The sequence below is a fragment of the Callithrix jacchus genome, chromosome 16 (genome assembly GCF_049354715.1).
Source record: "Callithrix jacchus isolate 240 chromosome 16, calJac240_pri, whole genome shotgun sequence".
Taxonomy (NCBI): domain Eukaryota; kingdom Metazoa; phylum Chordata; class Mammalia; order Primates; family Cebidae; genus Callithrix; species Callithrix jacchus.
In genome coordinates, this window is record NC_133517.1 from 35,451,767 (window position 1) to 35,470,761 (window position 18,995).

Genomic DNA, 18,995 nt, shown 5'->3' on the forward strand with positions numbered 1-18,995 from the left:
ACATGGAATGTTTCTCCATCTGTTTGTGTCCTCTCTGATTTTGTTGAGCAGTGGTTTGTAGTTTTCCTTGAAGAGGTCCCTTATGTTCCTTGTGAGTTGTATTCCAAGGTATTTTATTCTTTTTGTAGCAATTGTGAATGGCAGTTCGTTCTCGATTTGGCTTTCTTTAAGTCTGTTATTGGTGTAGATGAATGCTTGTGATTTTTGCACATTGATTTTATATCCTGAGACTTTGCTGAAGTTGCTTATCAGTTTCAGGAGTTTTTGGGCTGAGGCGATGGGGTCTTCTATGTATACTATCATGTCATCTGCAAATAGAGACAATTTGGCTTCCACCTTTCCTATTTGAATACCCTTTATTTCTTTTTCTTGCCTGATTGCTCTGGCTAGAACTTCCAGTACTATATTGAATAGGAGTGGTGAAAGAGGGCACCCTTGTCTAGTGTCGGATTTCAAAGGGAATGCTTCCAGTTTTTGCCCATTTAGTATGATATTGGCTGTTGGTTTGTCATAAATAGCTTTTATTACTTTGAGATACGTTCCATCAATACTGAGTTTATTGAGGGTTTTTAGCATAAAGGGCTGTTGAATTTTGTCAAATGCCTTCTCTGCATCAATTGAGATAATCATGTGGTTTTTGTTTTTGGTTCTGTTTATGTGGTGAATTACATTTATAGACTTGCGTATGTTGAACCAGCCTTGCATCCCCGGGATGAATCCTACTGGATCATGATGAATAAGTTTTTTGATTTGCTGTTGCAATCAGCTTGCCAATATTTTATTGAAGATTTTTGCATCTATGTTCATCATGGATATTGGCCTGAAGTTTTCTTTTCTTGTTGGGTCTCTGCCGGGTTTTGGTATCAGGATGATGTTGGTCTCGTAAAATGATTTGGGAAGAATTCCCTCTTTTTGGATTATTTGGAATAGTTTTAGAAGGAATGGTACCAGCTCCTCTTTGTGTGTCTGGTAGAATTCGGCTGTGAACCCGTCTGGACCTGGGCTTTTTTTGTGTGGTAGGCTCTTAATTGCTGCCTCCACTTCTGACCTTGTTATTGGTCTATTCATAGTTTCAGCTTCCTCCTGGTTTAGGCTTGGGAGGACGCAGGAGTCCAGGAATTTATCCATTTCTTCCAGGTTTACTAGCTTATGTGCATAGAGTTGTCTGTAATATTCTCTGATGATGGTTTGAATTTCTGTGGAATCTGTGGTGATTTCCCCTTTATTATTTTTTATTGCATCTATTTGGTTGTTCTCTCTTTTCTTTTTAATCAATCTGGCTAGTGGTCTGTCTATTTTGTTGATCTTTTCAAAAAACCAGCTCTTGGATTTATTGATTTTTTGAAGGGTTTTTCGTGTCTCAATCTCCTTCAGTTCAGCTCTGATCTTAGTTATTTCTTGTCTTCTGCTGGGTTTTGAGTTTTTTTGATCTTGCTCCTCTAGTTCTTTCAATTTTGATGATAGGGTGTCAATTTTGGATCTGTCCATTCTTCTTATATGGGCACTTATTGCTATATACTTTCCTCTAGAGACTGCTTTAAATGTGTCCCAGAGGTTCTGGCATGTTGTGTCTTCGTTCTCATTGGTTTCGAAGAACTTCTTTATTTCTGCCTTCATTTCATTGTTTACCCAGTCAACGTTCAAGAGCCAGTTGTTCAGTTTCCATGAAGCTGTGTGGTTCTGGGTTGGTTTCTGAATTCTGAGTTCTAACTTGATTGCACTGTGGTCTGAGAGGCTGTTTGTTATGATTTCAGTTGTTTTGCATTTGCTGAGCAGTGCTTTACTTCCAGTTATGTGGTCAATTTTAGAGTAGGTGTGTTGTGGTGCTGAGAAGAATGTATATTCTGTGGATTTGGGGTGGAGAGTTCTGTAAATGTCTATCAGGTTTGCTTGTTCCAGGTCTGAGTTCAAGCCCTGGATATCCTTGTTGATTTTCTGTCTGGTTGATCTGTCTAATATTGACAGCGGAGTGTTAAAGTCTCCCACTATTATTGTGTGGGAGTCTAAGTCCCTTTGTAAGTCATTAAGAACTTGCCTTATGTATCTGGGTGCTCCTGCATTGGACCCATATATGTTTAGGATCGTTAGCTCTTCTTGTTGTATCGATCCTTTTAGCATTATGTAATGGCCTTCTTTGTCTCTTTTGATCTTTGTTGCTTTAAAGTCTATTTTATCAGAGATGAGAATTGCAACTCCTGCTTTTTTTTTTTTGCTCTCCATTTGCTTGGTAAATCTTCCTCCATCCCCTTATTTTGAGCCTTTGTGTATCCTTGCATGTGAGATGGGTTTCCTGGATACAGCACACTGATGGGTTTTGGATTTTTATTCAATTTGCCAGTCTGTGTCTTTTGATTGGTGCATTTAGTCCATTTACATTTAGGGTTAATATTGTTATGTGTGAATTTGATACTGCCATTTTGATGCTCAATGGCTGTTTTGCCCTTTAGTTGTTGTAGATTCTTCATTATGTTGATGCTCTTTAGCATTTGGTGTGATTTTGGAATGGCTGGTGCTGTTTGTTCCTTTCTATGTGTAGTGCCTCTTTCAGGAGCTCTTGTAAAGCAGGCCTGGTGGTGACAAAATCTCTGAGTACTTGCTTGTTCACAAAGGATTTTATTTTTCCTTCACTTATGAAGCTCAGTTTGGCTGGATATGAAATTCTGGATTGAAAGTTCTTTTCTTTAAGAATGTTGAATATTGGCCCCCACTCTCTTCTGGCTTGTAGTGTTTCTGCCGAGAGATCTGCTGTGAATCTGATGGGCTTCCCTTTGTGGGTGACTCGACCTTTCTCTCTGGCTGCCCTTAGTATTCTCTCCTTTATTTCAACCTTGTTGAATCTGATGATTATGTGCCTTGGGGTTACTCTTCTTGTGGAATATGTTTGTGTTGTTCTCTGTATTTCCTGCATTTGAGTGTTGGCCTGTCTTGCTAGGTGGGGGAAATTTTCCTGGATGATGTCCTGAAGAGTATTTTCCAGCTTGGATTCATTCTCTTCGTCCCTTTCTGGTACACCTATCAAATGTAGGTTAGGTCTTTTCACATAGTCCCACATTTCTTGGAGACTTTCTTCATTCCTTTTTGCGCTTTTTTCTCTGATCTTGGTTTCTTGTTTTATTTCACTGAGTTGGTCTTCGACTTCAGATATTCTTTCTTCTGCTTGGTCAATTCAGCTGTTGAAACTTGTGCAAGCTTCGTGAAGTTCTCGTATTGTGTTTTTCAGCTCCTTTAATTCATTGATATTCTTCTCTAAGTTATCCATTCTTGTTTTCATTTCCTCAAATCTTTTTTCATATCTTTTTTCAAGGTTCTTAGTTTCTTTGCATTGATTTAATACATGTTCTTTTAGCTCACAAAAGTTTCTCATTATCCACCTTCTGAAGTCTAATTCCGTCCTTTCATCACAGTCATTCTCCGTCCAGCTTTGTTCCCTTGCTGGTGAGGAGTTTTGGTCCTTTCTAGGAGGCGAGGTGTTCTGGTTTCGGGTGTTTTCCTCCTTTTTGTGCTGGTTTCTTCCCATCTTTGTGGATTTATCCACCTGTCGTCTGCGTAGTTGCTGACTTTTTGATTGGGTCTCTGAGTGGACACCCAGATTGTTGGTGATGAAGTATTTCTGTTACTTGGTTTCCCTTCTACCAGTCTAGCCCCTTCGCTGTATGACTGCTGTGGTCCACTCCAGGCCCTGCTTGTCTGGGGTGCACCTATAGCAGCTGTGGAGAAGCGAGGGATGCTACCAGTTTCTTTTTCTGCTATCTTTGTCCCAGAATGATGCCTGCCAAATGTCAGTCTTTTGGATATAGAGGGGTCAGGGAGCTGCTTGAGGAGACAGTCTGTACTTTGTAGGAGCTCAATTGCTGAGCTGTGAGCTCTGTTGTTCATTCAGGGCTGATAGGCTGAAAAAAACCCTTTTTTTCTCAGATGCTCTGTCTGGTGGGGGGGTTGAGGTTTTCCTTGTGAGTGTCCACCTCACTGTCCTGCCCTGCTAGGAGGCAGTCAAATCACTATTTGCCTGCCGAGGCTCTGCCCTGCTAGTGTGAGGTTTACCCTGTTGCTGCAGGTTCTGCCCTTTTGCTGCAGTCTCTGCCCTGTTGCCACGGTCTCCGCCCTGTTGCCATGGGCTACGCCCTGTAGCGGAGTCTCTCTGTTGTACCAGGTTGCTTCGGCAACAGCAGGCTACGTCAGCAATGGGTGTGTACCTCAGTGGGGGCTGATTGTGTCGGTAATGGTGGACGCCCCTCCACCGCGGAGCTGCGCTTTAAGAAAACCTCCTCACAGGGAGGGTTTGGAATCGCCGTTTTGTTTGTCGCACTGCGCTAGCCCAAATGCTTTGTCCCTGGGATTTTCTGGGCTGGCTCACTGCCCAAGTCCCTTTCAGTCTCAAGTTTAGCCCTCCCAGGTCTCAGTTTGCCGGTTCAACAGGGCACCCGTAACAGTGCACTTTTGTATGGAGTGCTGTGGAGCGCCTCTGCGCTCCGGCACGGCCGGAGCCACACCGGCTGCCGGCTAAACCAGCCAAGACCTCTGCCTGGCGTCCCGCATCTCTTTTATACCTGTGAATTTCCCCGTTCTGTGGGCAATTAAGATCCGTCTGGAAATGCGTCCCCGACTCACCCTCTCCGCGCATCCAGCGACAGCTTCAATCCTGAGTTGTTCTGACAGCGCCATCTTGAGTCCTCAGTCCCCTAGAAATATTTTTATAATTTTCTCTTTTTTTTTCTGACCCATGGACTATTTAGAAATGCATTGTTTAATACAAACATATTTGGGAAACTTCCAGGTTCTTTTGGTTATTGATGTCTAGGTGAATTCTGTTGCTGTCAATTAACATACTTTGTATAAATTCAACTTTTTGCACTTAAAATGTATAGTATGCCTATTAGGTCAATCTGGTTGTTCAGGCCCTTTATAACTTTATTGATTTTCTCTCTAATGTACCAAATGATACTTTTAGATTTGTCTATTTCTCCCTTCAATTTATCAGCTATGTTTTATGTATTTTGGAGCTCTATTGTTGGATGCATGAACATTTAAGATTGTTATTTCTTCTTGATGAATTGACCCTTTCAGCATTATATAATTATACTCTCTACCTGATAATATTTGTTTTTCAGAAGCCTGCTTTATTTGATATCAGTATTGCCACTCCAGTGTCATTTTGTTTGGTGTTTCTATGGTGTGTTTCTATATACACATACACCCATGTATCCTTTTTCTTCAACCAATTTTTTTTTTTTATTTAAAGGGCTTTCTCATAGAAGCTTGATATTGAAAATATCATTTAAAAGTAAGAAAAATTATTCTATTTACTTATATATTTATCATTTATTGACTCTCTTTATTCCTTTGTATACCCCTAGCTTAATACCTGGTATTATTTTACTTCTGCTGGCAAAATTCTCTCAACATTTCTTTAACTCAGATCTTCTGGCAATAACTTCTCTCAGCTTTTGTTTGTCTGATGGTATATTAATCTTAATTTTAATTTTTAATAAATATTTTCAATGTGCAAGAAAGTTAATTAACTTGGCAAGATTTTTTTTAGACTCTCTATTTTGTTCTTACTTGACAGGAAGTCTGTGGTCATTCTTATCACTGTTTTCATGTTTGTAATGTTTCTTTAGCAGCTTTAAATATCTTTATCACACAATTGTATTGTGATATGCCTTTATGTGATTTTCTTTATGTTTCTTCTGTTGGTAGTTTGCTGAGCTTCTTGAACTTGTGAATCTAAAGTCGTTATTAAATTTTAAAAAATTAATAAACACCATGTGTGGTGGCTCATGCTTGTAATCCCAGCACATTGGGAGGCTGAGGTGGGAGAATCACTTGAACCTAGGAGACAGCAGTTGCCGTGAGCCAAGATTGGGCCATTGCACTCCAGACTGGGCAACAAGGGTGAGATGTTGTCCTAAAAAAAAAAAAAAAAAGAAAAGAAAATTAAAAGAATTTTGGTCATTTATTTGTTTAAATGTTGTGTTTTTCTTTCTGCCTACTCCGTTCCTTCTGGATATTTGATTACAAATGTATTAAAATGCTTGTGTTTTCTCATATGTCATTTTGGCTCTGATTATTTTTCTCAGTGTTCTTCTTTGTAGCTTCAGATTGAAGAGTTTCTATTGCTAAGTCATGCAAATATAAGTTCACTGATCTCAAGCAATGGCCTGAGCTGTACATTGGCCCCTCTTAGCCACAGTTAGAGGTGAAGTAACTGGGATGGACAGTGCCGTGTCCTGAGGTGTAGAGCAAGGGACCCTGAGATCAGCTAATGAAACCATTTTTTTCCTCCTAGACCTCCAGGACTGTGATGGGAGGGGCTGTTGTGAAGTTCTCTGACAAGCCCCGAAAACATTTTTACCCCTGTCGTGGTGATTAGCATTTGGCTCCTCATTACTTAGGCAAATTTCTGCAGCCTGCTTGAATTTCTCACCAGAAAATGGGGTTTTTTTTTTCTATCACATAGTAGGTTGCAAAGTTTCCAACCTTTTATGCTGTACTTCCTCTTCAATACTTTTGCTTAGAAATTACTGCCAGAAACCCTAAATCATCTCTCTTAAGTCCAAAGTTTCACAGATTTCTAGGGCAGGGAAAAATGCTGCCAGTCTCTTTGCTAAAGCTAACAAGAGTTACCCAAGTCCCTCATCTGCATCTGAGACCACCTCAGCCTGGACCTTATTGTCCATGTCACTGTCAGCATTTTGGTCAAAGCCATTCAATAAGTCTCCAAATCCAACTAATACATCATTTTAAGACTTTCAAAATCATAGAGACTTGTTTTATAGTCTAGCAAGTCTTCTGTCTTGGGGAATATATTATGTGACCTTGAAAATAAATTTATATTTTCTCAATGTTAGATGCAGTGTTCTATATATACTGTTTAGCTCAGTGTGGTTGATAGTGTTCTAAACATCTTCCATAGCTGTATTATTACCTTTTGTGTGTGTGTTCATAGTTCTTAGATAAATTGCTGAAAGAGGTTTGTTAAATGCCCAAATGTTTATACAATTTTCCATTTCTTCACTAAATTGTTAAGGTTTACTTCATGTGTTTTAATGCTCCATTTGATGCTCCATATACATTTATAATTGTTGTTTTCCAGATGTTTTCATCTTTTACCATTATTAAATGTCATTTCTTATATATGCTATATTTCTATCTATTTTAAACTTGTCTGCCTCTTCTTATTAAACGTGAGTTTATTTTAGATGGCATTCAGTTGAGTTTTGCTATTTTATTCATTCTTACATCTTTTTTTCCTCTCTCCAATCCTAGTCAAAATACTTTAGTTTATTAATAACATTAATTAGCATGGACTTGACATTTGTTTGGGGGAGATTTTTATTAAAGCAATCTTAGATAATATTTCAATCTTGAAATATAATCTTGTATGATTCTAACTTGTTACATTTCCTGTGATATGATTTATATCTGCCTTGGTGAGAAGACATATTGACAAAAACTTGGGACTTTCCATTGTTATATTCTTCCATGCTTTTCATCAGTGCAGCACTTCTGTAAAGGGATTTGACCAATTTTTTATGCTATATAAATAGGTTCTCTGAAGAGTAGAAAAGTAATTTGGCTTTATGTCGTTAACCAAGAATCCACTGTTTCCAGGAGATTTTGAGTGAACTAAAAAACAAAACCAAAACAAACTTCTTTCCTTTTCATGCTGTGGAAACACAGTAAGAACAAGTCCTGCTCCATTCTTTTTAATAGCCCAATTGCAGCTGCTGCATCTCACAAAACTGTAAGAGTCTCTGAGTGCAAATCTCAATAACTTGAGACAGGTTAGAGATGAAAGAAATTCAAGAATTTCCCAACCACTCATCATAATTCACAGATATCGTGAACTTTCAGATATCTGGCATAAAACAGAACTCTAATTTTTGTAAACTGACATAAATAAATTTGGTCATTCAACAAATGTCAGGGCTAATAATTTTCAATCAGACCTAGTAGGGGAATATACTTCACTACAACCTCACCAGCAGATATCTGTCTAAATACAAATATGTATTAATAGCCAGGCATGTATGCATGTGCACAAGAATATGCTTCAGTATACAAAAACCACTCCTAGTCTGGTCTTGTAAGTTTGGTTACATCTCTGCTTGTTCTCTTTCTCCAGGCATTAAGATAAGCACCTTGAATGGAAGGTTTCTCCAAGGCTGATAATATGTTGATATCTGATCAGCCAGTCTTCTGTTTGGTTAGGTTTTGGAGCTCTCCACTGAGAGAGAGAGAGAGAGACACAACCAAGTAAAAGTGTAGATCTTGTACTCCGTCCTGAAGGTTTATTCAAGGAGAGTGGAGTTTATAAAATCTGGTAAACCATGTATCTTTAAAACAGAACATTCACTTCATCAGTGAAAATTATGTCTAACATCTTTTGCACTAATTAACAAATCCTCTGCTGAAGATTTAGATAAAAGCACCTCTTATGGCTACTTCTGGATTTTTGATTCATGTACAACTAACTGTCCTGATATGGTTTGGCTCCGTGTTCCTACCCAAATCTCATCTTGAATTGTCCTCCTATAATACCCCATGTGTTATGGGAGGTACCCAGTGGGATATAATTGAATCATAGGGGTGGATTCTCCCATACTGTTCTCCTGGTAGTAAATAAGTCTCATGAGATCTGATGGTTTTATCAAGGGTTTCCACTTTTGCATCTTCCTCATTCTCTCTTTGCCTGCTGTCATCCATGTAAGACAGAACTTGCTCCTCCTTCCCTTCCACTCCTCCTTGCCTTCCACCAACTTTGTGAGGCTTCCCCAACCATGTGGAACTGTAAGTCCAATTAAACCTCTTTGTTTTGTAAATTGCCCAGTCTTGTGCAGCATGAAAATGCACTAACACATGCCTTTAGGGTATAAAATTCAATTAAACACATACATAGGCTTTGTATTTTGAAGTTGTTTTCTTTTAAAGTAAATGCACTGACAGGATAACACTCTTCTACCAGCTTCCCCTTTTTAGAGTTAAGGCAGATGTATGGAAGTTAAAACTGCCAGGTGGTCTTGGTAATAAAGGACTAATAACCAACAAAAACAAAAGCTGCCCTTGACTTTCTAAAAAATTTTCTGGAGCACTAAACCCAGTTCAGGGGTCAACATTGAAGACATCCCATCAGCTGTGGGATGTTTTTCTTTTTTATGATAAGAAGACATCTTATTTCTATGCAAAGAAAGCCCCAGCTTATAAATGGATTTGATAGTCATTTGCACACTTTGCATTCTGTGTTAGTTGAGTTGCCCCTTGCAATTCCTGAAAGAGGGGATTTAATGTGAGAAGAACACCTGAGGGGGAAGCAGAGCAACACTGTGGAATAGAGCGCTCCACCAATCATTCCCAACATCACCACAGTCACCAAGTTAACAATTGTCTACACAGACACACACACAAAAAACACTTTTATAAGAACCAAAAATCAGCTGAGCACTTATAGTATTTAGTTTTAACTCACATGGCTGAAAGAGGCATTGAAGAGATTTTAAAAAACCATCACTGAGGGCCAAAGTCCTATCAGTCTCTAAGTAAGTTTGAAAGGCAGTCTAGGTCATCAGAACTACAACACTTTGGCAAGCTTTAGTGCTGAACTAGGTCCAGAGACAGTGTACTAGTGGGATACACAATATACTGAGACACCAGATGGGGCAGCTAAGGGAGTGCTGGCACTACCCCTCCCATAGCCTCAGGCTGCATAGCCCATTGCTCCAAAAGGGTCTCCTTCCTTCAGCTTGAGAATAAAAGGAAGATTGGGGAAGACTTTGTCTTTCATCTTGGATACGAGATGAGCCATAGCAGGATAGGGTGCTTGTCAGAGTCCTGAGGCCCCTATTCTAAGCCCTAGCTCCTATTACAACACTTCTAGACACGGAAGGAAACCTTGTGCCAGAAGGAAAAGACCTAGTCCTGCAAGCATTCAACACCTGCTAACTGAAGAGCCCCTGGGCCCTAAATAACTAACAGCAATACCCAGGTAGTACGTTGAGGGCCTTGGTGAACCTCTGAGATTTGCTAGCTTCAGGTACCAACAAACACTGTAGAAGGGTAGAATACCAAGCAGGCTCCTGGGGTCCCTGATTCTAGGACTTGACTCTTGGACAGCATTTCTGAACCTGCTCTGGACCAGGGGAGACTCCACTGCTCTGAAGGGTGGTGACTCCCAGGCCAAGCAGCATTCACCACAAGCTACTTAAGAGCTCTTGGGCCTTAAGAGAACATTGGTGGTATTCTGGCAGTACTCCTGTGGCCAGGGTTGATGGTGGCTATGGGGTGAGGCTCCTCTGCCTTTGGAAAAAGGAGGGAAAAATGGGAAAGGCTGCATCATGTGGTTTGAGTACCATCTCTGTCACAGGACAATAGAACACCAGGTAGACTTCTAAGGTTTCTGTCTCTAGTCCCTGACTCTTAAATGGCACTTCTGGACCCACCTGGGGCCCGAGGGGCATTGCCACCCTGAAGGGAAAGACACAGGCCTAGCTGGCTTTGCCACCAGCTGATTATAGAGCCTCTGGGCCTTGAGTGAACATAGGTAGTATCCACTGAGTGGTTACAGCAAGCCTTGGGTGAGACCCAGCACTTTTCTGGCTTCAGGTCTGACCCAGCACAGTCATAGTGAAAATCAGCAAAGAAACAGAAGACTTAATCTGCACTGTAGACCAAATAGATATTTATAGAACATTTTATCCAAGAGATGCAGAATACACTTTTTTTTCTTTCAGTTCATGGATCATTCTCCAGGATAGACTATATGTTAGGTCACAAAAACAAGACCCAAAACATTAAAAAAAAATTAAAATAATATCAAGCATCTTCTCTGATCACAGTGGAATGAAATTAAAAATTAATACTTAAAACTTTTGGAAACTATATAAATATATGTAAATGAAACAATATGGCCTAGAATGACCAGTGGCTCAATAAAGAAATTTAAAAAGAAATGAAAAATTTTCTCTAAACAAATGATAATAGAACACAACATGCCAAAACTTATGGGATACAGCAAAAGCATAACTCAGAGGGAAGTTCATAGCTACAAATGCATATATTAAGAAAGAGGAAAAACTTCACATGAACAATCTAATGATGCATCTTAAAGAACTAGAAAAGCAAGATCAAACTGAACCCAAAATTATTAGAAGAAAAGAATAATGAAGATTAGAGCAGAATTAAATGAAAAAGAATACAAATACAAAAGATCAATGAAACAAAAGTAATTTTTGAAAAGTTTAATGAAATTGACAAACCTTATTCAGACTAAGAAAAATGAGAGAAGATTCAAATAAAATCAGAAATGAAAAAGGAGATATTACAACTGATACTGCATAAATTTGAAGGATTATTAGTGGTTACTCTGAGCAACATATGCCAATAAAACCAACAAGAAATGGACAAATTCCCAGAAACATACAGCCTACCAAAATTAAACTAGGAAAATTCCCAAACCTCAACAGACCAATAGCAAATACTGAGATAGAAGGTGTAATATAAAAAGTTTTTCAATTAAAAGGAAGCCCAGGACTTCCTGGGCTACCACTGAAATCTGCTAAATATTTAAGGAAAAACTAATAACAATTCTACTTAAACTATTCGAAAAACTAGAGGAATAGTGAATACTTCCAAACTTATTCTATGAGGACAGAATTACCCTGATGCCAAAGCAAGACAAAGACACATCAAAAAATAAATCAATAAAAATATAGGCCAATATCTCTCATGAATATTGATGCAAAAATCCTCAATGAAATATTAGCAAACTGAATTCAATACATTGGAAAGATCATTCATCATGACCAAACAGGCTTTATATCAGAAATTTAAGGATGGTTCAACATATGCAAATCAATCAATGTGATACCTCACATCAACAGAATAAAGGATAAAAACTATATGAGCATTTCAATTGATGCTGAAAAGGCATTTGATAAAGTTTAACATCCCTTAGTAATAAAAACTTTCAAAACCTAGGGCTAGAAGGAACATACCTCAACACAATAAAAACCATAGAGGACAGATTCTCAGCTAATACCATGCTGAATGGGGACAAACTGAAAGCCTTTCCTCTAATATCTGGAAAGCAATAAGAATGCCCACTGTCACCACAGTTATTCAGAATAGTACTGGAAGTCCTAGATAGAGCAATAAGACAAGAGAAAATGCAAAGGTCATCCAAATTGGAAAGGAAGTAGTCAAATTATTCTTGTTTGTCAATGATATAATCTTATATTTAAAAAAACCTAAAACTCCTCAAGAAAACTATTAGAACTGATAAACAAATTTAGTAAAGTTGCAGGATGCAAAATTAACAAGCAAAAGTCAGTAGCATTTCTGTATGTCAACAGTGAACAATGTGAAAAGAAAAAAGTAATCCCATTTACAATAGCTACACATAAACCTAAATATCTAGGAATTAATTGAAGAAGTGAAACATCTCTATAGTGAAAACTATAAAACACTGATAACATAAACTGAAGAGGACACAATAAAATTTCATGTTCATGGATTGGAATAATCAATTTGTTAAAACGTCCATATCATCCAAAGCAATCTAAAGAGTTACTGCAATCCCTATCAAAACACCAATGACATTCTTGCAGAGAAATTAAAAATATCCAGAAATGTACATGGAACCACAAAAGACCCAGAATAGCCAAAGCTATCCTAAGCAAGAACAGAATTGGAGGAATTACATTACCTGACTTCAAATTATAATACAGAGCTACAGTAACCAAAACAGCATGCTGACATTAAAACAGACATGTAGAGCAATGGCTAAGAATAGAGAACCCAGAAACAAATCCACACCCCTATAGTTAACTCAATTTGACAAAGGGGCCAAGAACATACACTGGGAAAAAGACAGTCTCTTCAATCAATAATGCTGGGCAAAAATCAATATCCATATACAGAAAAAAACTAACTACACCCCTATTTCTCAACATATACAAAAGTCAAATCAAAATAATTAAATACTTAAATCTAAGGCCTCAGACTATGAAACTACCGCAAGATAACATTGGTGAAAGTCTCCAGGACACTGGTTTTATTTTTTATTTTTTTTTCAAGTCATAACCAGTTTTATTGCAAAAGGACCCTGTACACATTTATCGATTCGAGTACCTTAATAGCTACCCAACAAGTCATTAACATATAGAAACATGCATCATGAGAAGCAAGAACTATCACCCATCCCTTCTGCATATTAGCAACTTGCCACTCCTGAGCAACAGTGCTCACATCACTGAGGTCTGTGAACAGTCACTTTTTGCATTCACCCTGAGTGAAAGATGGAATGACTTAAGTACAAATGCAACATATTATAAACAATTTTTTACAAAAAAGTCACAAATTAAACCAAAGTATTTTACAGAATTTACTACAAAATTCTGGTAAAAATATGGTGAGCGATACCCCACCAGCACAGGCAACCAAAATAAAAATGGACAAACAGCATCAAATGAAGTTAAAAAAAACTTCTGAACAGCAAAGGATACAATCAAGAAAGTGAATAGACAACTCACAAAATGGGAGAAAATCTTTGAAAACTACCCCTCTGACAAGGGGTTAATAATCATAATGTATAAGGAGCTCAAACAACTGTATAGGAATAAAATCTATTAAATGATCAAAAGGTGGGCAAAAGATTTAAATAGACATTTCTCAAAAGAAGACATACAGACAGCAAATAGGTATATGAAAAGGCACTCGACATCACAGATTAGCAGAGAAATGCAAATCAAAACTACAATCAGATGTCATCTCACCCCAGTCAAAATGGCCTATATCCAAAAGACAGGCAATTACAAATGCTGGTGAGGATGTGGAGAAAAGAGAACCCTTATACACTGTTGGTGGGAATGTAAATTAGTACAGCTTCTGTGGAGAACAGTTAAGAGGTTCCTCAAAAAACTAAAAATTGAGATACCATGTGACCCACCAATCCCACTGCTGGTATAGACCCAAAAGAATGGTAATCAGTATATTGAAGAGATATCTGCACTCCTATGTTTGTTGCAGCACTGTTTGCAAAGCTAACATTTGAAAGCAACCTAATTGTCCATCAACAGATGAATGGATAAAGAAAATGTGGTATATATACATGATTGAGTACTATTCCATCATAAAAAGAATGAGATCCAGTCATTTGCAACAACATGGGTCATTATGTTAAGTGATATAAGACAGGTACAGAAAGACAAATGTCACATGTTCTCACTTATTTGTGGGATCTAAAAATCAAAACAATTTAACTCATGGACATAGAGAATAGAAGGATGATTGTCAGAGGCTGGGAATGATAGTAGGGGCTGGGGGAAAGGTGGGGATGGTTAATGGGTACAAAAAATTAGAATGAATAAGACCTACTATTTGATAGCATAACAAAGTGACTATAGTCAATAAATGTAGATTTTAAAATAAATTGTGTAATTGGATTATTTGCAACTCAATGGATAAATGCCTGAGGGGTTAGAAGACCATTCTTCATGATGTACTTATTTCACATTGTGTGTCTGTATAACAAACATCTCACATACCACATAAATATATGTATGTATCCACAAACATTAGAAATAAAACAGCTGAGAATAATGGAAGTAGGAGAACAGAGAGTCTTCAGACTGTGGTGCAGAAGTGATGCTTGTGAAAGGAGGGCTAGCAAGAAGGATTAGAGAAGAATTTCAAATTGCAGCACCGTTTCAAGACCAAGTCACTCAGGAAAATAGAAAACCCTCAAACTACTGTCATCCATTGGGAGATTCCCCTATCTCTCAGGAACCTTTGTGTCTTTCTACACAGTCTTCTCTGGAAGCAGCCGCTGGGAAGTGTAGCCTTGGTGTATATGCAGCAATGGATTCAGCTTGCAGCAGCAAGGGCCAAGAAAAACTTACAACTCAGCAGCAAAAGCTCTGAGTAATACATTCTCTCTACTGCCCCTACTTTCTTTGAATGGTTGGGAATTATGTTTCTTTCATAAAAAAATCAAGCTCCTTGCTTGAGTCAAGTACTTTTTGTAAAGAAATCAACAGTGCATCTTTTATTTGATGTAATTTTGTAAGTTATTCATGTCATATGAGTAAAAATAATGTCATGCATAGTTAAAACATTAATTTTGGCTTACATGTTCTCATTAGGAGAGGATTTAACAGGATGTTAATTGTATGCATCTTGCTTAGAATGACTGAAGGGCTTTGCGGTGAAGTGGAATGGGTACCAAACTGGATGTCACATGTCTTGATTCTGCCTCTTGCTTGTGATATGGCTGGGAGTAGGTGTCTTGACATAGTTTTCTCTCAATATCTTCATAGGTAAAAGGAAGAGTCTGCTAGCTTTAAATACTGTGACTTTCTGAAGAAGAAGAAACTACATTATCAGAGAAGTACACATCAAAAATAACAAGGTACAATAATTAAATGCATTTTATGCTCTATGTATATGTGTTGGTATGTGAGTTTAATGTTAAGCATGTTCATACCTTCTTGCTATTTAAAAGTTTAGATAGGTATCACTTTTTTTTTTTTTTTGAGACGGAGTTTCGCTGTTGTTACCCAAGCTGGAGTGCAATGGCATGATCTCGGCTCACCGCATTCTCTGCCTCTTGGGTTCAAGCAATTCTCCTGCCTCAGCCTCCTGAGCAGCTGGGACTACAGGCATGCACCACCATACCCAGCTAATTTTTTGTATTTTTTAGTAGAGACGGGGTTTTACCTTGTTGACCAGGATGGTCTCGATCTCTTGACCTCGTGATGTACCCGCCTCGGTCTCCCAAAGTGCTGGGATTATAGGTGTGAGCCACTGCGCCCAGCCACGGTATCACTTTTTTAAAGCTAATTTGGCAATATGTCTGAAGACTCCTAAGAAATAGTCATTTGACACACTTGTTCCAGAGTTTTACAGAGATTCTAAGATTCATGCACAAGGTCCTTCAACAGAGCACTGTTGAAAATAGTGCAGACTAAAAATAATTTAAATGCCAACCATAGTGGAATTGTCTTAAAAAGTAGTGATATAATCATATGAACTATTCTAGAACCATATACTGCAGTATGTTTTCAAAGAAAGCAATGATATATGGTACTGTTATATAAGAAAAGAAACATTAATATCTATATTCATTATTATCTGAAATGTTTTATAAATGTGTAAACCAGTAACAACTTACAAACACATGTTACCATTTCCTGCCTGAGGGTAGTGTGATTATGGATATATTTTATTTTCTTTATGTATATTTTTCCCAAATTTGTATAACAACCAATGATTGCTTTAAAATTATTTTAATAAGCAGTTATTGTAATGAATGATTAATATGATCAAGAAATATTGTTTTAAAGATAAAATAATTTGTTGAGAAAACAGAAACAGAAAAAAATTCTGTTTCAGCTTGTATTCTCAACAAATTATTTTATGAGGATTCAAGAAAGAAATGGGAAATATAAATTTTACCTTAAAAAACAACTCAGGTAACTTCAGCAGTCTCATGATGCAAAATTAATGTGCAAAAATCACAAGAATTCTTATACAGCAACAGTAGACAAGCAGAGGGCAAAATCATAAGTGAATTACCATTCACAATTGCTACAAAGAGAATAAAATACCCAGGAATACAACTTAAAAGGGACGTGTAAGACCTCTTTAAGGAAAACTACAAACCACCACTCAAGGTAATAAGAGAGGACACAAATAAATGAAAAAAAACATTCCATGCTCACATATAGGAAGAATCAATATCATGAAAATGGCCATACCATCCAAAATAATTTATAGATTCAGTGCTATTCCCATCAAGCTACCAGTAACTTTCCTCACATAATTTTTTAAAAATAAAAACTACTTTAAATTTCATATGGAACCAAAAAAGAGCCCGTATAACCAAGACAATCCTAAGCAAAATAACAAAGCTGAAGGCATCATGCTTTCTGACTTCAAATTATACGAGAACCTCCAGTAACCAAAACAGCATGGTACTGGTACCAAAACAGCATGGTACTGGTACCAAAACAAATATATAGATCAATGGAACAGAACAGAGACCACAGAAACAACACCATGCATCTACAACCATCCTATTTTTGACAAGCCTGACAAAAACAAGCAATGGGAAAGGATTCCCTATTTAATAAGTGATGCTGGGAAAACTGGCTAGACATATGCAGAAAAGTGAAACTGGACCCCTTTCTTACACCTTATACAAAAATTAACTTAAAATGGGTTAAGGACTTAAATGTAAAACCCAAAACCAGTAAAACCCTAGAAGAAAATCTAGGCAATATTATTCATGACATAGGCACAGGCAAAGACTTCATGACTAAAACACCAAAAGCAATTGCAACAAAAGCCAAAATTAGCAAATGGAATCCAATCAAACTGAAGAGCTTCTGCACAACAAAAGAAACTATCATTGAGTGAACAGGCAACCTACCGTAGGGGAGAAAATTTTTGCAATCTACCCATCTGACAAAGGTTCAGAATCTTCAAGGAACTTAAACAAATTTACCAGAAAAAACAAAAACAACCCCATTAAAAAGTAGGCAAAGAACATGAACAGACACTTTGAAAAGAAGGGATTTATGTAGCCAACAAACATGAAAAAAAGCTTATCATCACTGGTTATTAGAGAAATGCAATTTAAAACCACAATGAGGTATCATCTCATGCCAGTGAGAATGGAGATTATTAAAAAGTCAGGAAACAATTGATGCTGGAGAGGATGTGGAGAAATAGGAACACTTTACACTGTTTGTGAGAGTGTATATTAGTTTAACCATTGTGGAAGGCAGTGTGTCAATTCCTCAACGATCTAGAACCAGAAATACCATTTGATCCAGCAATTCCATTACTGGGTATATACTCAAAGAATTATAAATCCTTCTACTACAAAGACACATGCACATGTAAGTTTATTGCAGCAGTATTTACAACAGCAAAGACTTGGAACCAATCCAAATGCCCACCAATAATAGACTGGATAAAGAAAATGTGGCACATATACACTATGGAACACTGTGCAACCATAAAAAAGAATAAGTTCATGTTATTCACAGGGACATGGATGAAGCTGGAAGCCATCATCCTCAGCAAACTAGCAGGAACAGAAAACCAAACACAGCAAGTTCTCACTCATAAGTGGGAGTTGAACAATGAGGACATGTGGACACAGGAAGGGGGAACATCACACACCAGGGCCTGTTGAGGGGTGGAGGGCAATGGGAGGGAGAGCATTAGGACAAATACCTAATGCATGCAGGTCTTAAACCTAGATGTTGGTGTTATAGGTGCAGCAAACCACCATGGCACATGAATACCTATGTAACAGACTTGCTGTTCTACACATGTATCCCAGAACTTTAAAGTAAAATGTTAAAAAATAAGCACATCAGAAATAATGAAATAAACATCACGGACCATTCATGTTCCATGAATATGACATTGCTTTTGCTACACACAGTAACTAAAATCTATTTTCTTTGCCTAGAGTTTGCACTGGAGATCGTTTGAGAGCAGTGCATCAACGTGAAGCCTACTTAATTTTTTCACATTTTCTTATCTGAGTCTTCCAGTGCCAATACTCCCTGTTTGGGTCAACCCAGTCACCACCATGCTTATGGGATATCATTTCAAGTACAGAGCACCAGTCCCTGGATTATTTTAATTCTATATTTAAATGATTAATTACTCATTCTGCATTATCCATCCTCATGTAGAATGATACTTCCTAATCTTTTATACTCTGTATGTCCCAATGGAAAACAAAAGTTTAGGAAATATTATATTAACACATAATTTATTTTAAGAAATGTAGTGTCTCAACTTGTTTTGCTGAAATATTTAATCTCCCATCTCCTGCCATCAAAGTACCTCACTATACAAGTGAGTGTATTTTTAAATATTAAAAGATCCATTATTTTGTTATGATAACTGGTAGAGGTGTAGAAAATGAAGCACAGGAGTTTATCTGAGGCATCCTGTGCCTCATTTTCTGTGTTGAGACT